Here is a 2,274-nt window from a genome sequence, read left to right on the forward strand (position 1 = left end):
CAGTTGAAGTGCATGTTCCCATAGGCGCCTTTCCTGGACGGTGCGATCGTGGAGTCTACTCTGCTGGTGACTGTCGCTGGTTACTTCCGCCAATGCAGCCGTCGGTAACGAGATGGAGGATCCTCCGCATGAGACGGTTGTTCTTCCGCTGCGAGTCAACCATCCAGCGTCGGTAAGCCTGATCATCTGTTACATCCGCCAGCTCTCCGAGGTCGTATGATGGGTCAGCTTCTGGGGTAATGTCCTCGACATCCTCCATATCCGCGTCGGGTGCAGCAGAACGAGGATCGTGCATAAGAGCTCGGGTGGTGGGAGGAAGCGTATGTTGTCGAACACGCTGAGGCTGGTGATCTTGGGGTGAGGCAGCTTGGTGAACAGCTGGGTACCCTCCTTGTCGAAGAAGTTGTAGGTATCCTCATCTCGCATGATGTGGCACGCCATAAGGTACTTGATGTCGAGGTACTGAATCTTCGTGTTCACCTTTTATTTGCTGAGATCAATACTGAAATGCTTGAAGAGTGGCATGAGCAAGCTACCGCTTCTGTCCTTGTTGTCCATGCCGGGCATCATACAGATCCTCCTCTCGCAAAGCATGGTGATGAAATGAAAGCCTGGGTTCGTCTTGACCTTCTGAATTGGAATGCCAGACCCTGAAGCGCGGATCTCATCCTCAATACCTGCATACAGGGTTTGCAGCTCCCCGTTTGTCACTTTAGAAGTCTGATCCTTGGCGAACAGGACGTTTGAAATGATCTTTGCAATGACTCTAAGTGTCGGGTTCCTGATCTGCGACTGGTACGCTTTGCCAGGTGTGAAGTTCCCATTCGCGATGAAGACCCAGAAGGTGTTTGATGGAGCGAACTTTTTTGCCACTGCTACCCCTCTCAGCTCATTCGCGATCTCATAGATTTCGCTGAGTTTGTTAAGGGACAGTGAGCAATACTCTCGATCAGCCATGAATGAGAAGGAGCAGTTAGCGTAGGAAGGAGCAGAGAAGTCCTCATAGCTGATGGTGGCAGTGGCGAGCACTTGGCGGACAAGGTCAGGGTAGAGCTCGTGCGTAGCGTAACAAAGGGGAGCGATCCCCATCGCTTGCAGCATCTCGAACACATGCTCTTCGATACCGAGCTCAACGAGAGTCTCGGCGTGGCAAAAACGGGTAGGTAGTATCTCGGCCTTGAGGAGAGTGTTGTACCGACTAGCTGTCTCCTTGTCCCACCCTTCGCAATTGAAATCTAAAAGCATAGGATCATCGAGATTGATTGGCTCGTCCTCCGGTTCTCGCAGCAATGGGTAAGAGGCGGAGGTTGGTTGTTGTGCTCGCTGTGGGCGCGTGTTGTTCGTCTTCCTTGTTCTATTGGCCGATTGCTTGGTGCGTGGAGGCATCGTGATAATCGGAGCAAATGGGCTGCAAAAACAGAGAGAACTCAAAAATCCAATTGGATTAGAAGCAAGAATCACTTAAAAAGAGTGAGAATTTAAGTTTTGGTGATGGCTTCAAAATGGCAAGAGAGGGAGGAGTGTATGGTTGAGTGAAAGGGGAAAGTGGAAGGAGGGGGCCTTAAATAGGCGAAACCCTAACCGCTCTCTATTATCTCTTTCTCTTTTTTTTATTATTTTTTTATTTTAATTGTTTTTGGGTCCGGAACACTTACCTGGAACAGGCGATGGGTTGTTCCACCAGAAGAACAGTCTTTTGGTTGTTCTGACGGAAGTGTTCGGTTTTTCTTGTTTTTGACCTGCAAACTAAATCTTAAAAGAGATAAAATAGACTATAGAAAACAATATATACACTCACCAGTGGGTTGCCTCCAACAAAGCGCTTAGTTAAAGTCATTAGCTTGACTTGGCTCAGCTGATCAGGCTGATGGGGGATCGCTTAGGAGAATTTCTTCACCCTCTGCGATAGTGGAGTCAGCAAGGTAATGCTTGATGCGCTGACCATTGACGACGAATTCGTCTCCCTTTCTGGCCAGCAACACAACAGCTCCGTAAGGGCGGACTTCCTTAACGGTGAAGGGTCCGGACCATCTAGATTTCAGCTTGCCTGGGAACAGCCTAAGTCTGGAGTTAAGCAAGACCTTATCGTTTGGTCGAAACGTCTGGCAATGATTCGTTTGTCATGGTAGGCTTTGGTCTTTTCCTTATAAATTTTGAAACTCTCATAGGCGAGGTGCCTTATCTCTTCCAGCTCATAGATTTGGATCATGCGCCTCTCAGTTGCTGGCTTGATGTCGAAATTCAGTAACTTGACCGCCCATGCAGCCTTGTATT

This window comes from Brassica oleracea, chromosome C2 (assembly GCF_000695525.1).
Source record: "Brassica oleracea var. oleracea cultivar TO1000 chromosome C2, BOL, whole genome shotgun sequence".
NCBI classification, from domain to species: Eukaryota; Viridiplantae; Streptophyta; class Magnoliopsida; order Brassicales; family Brassicaceae; genus Brassica; species Brassica oleracea.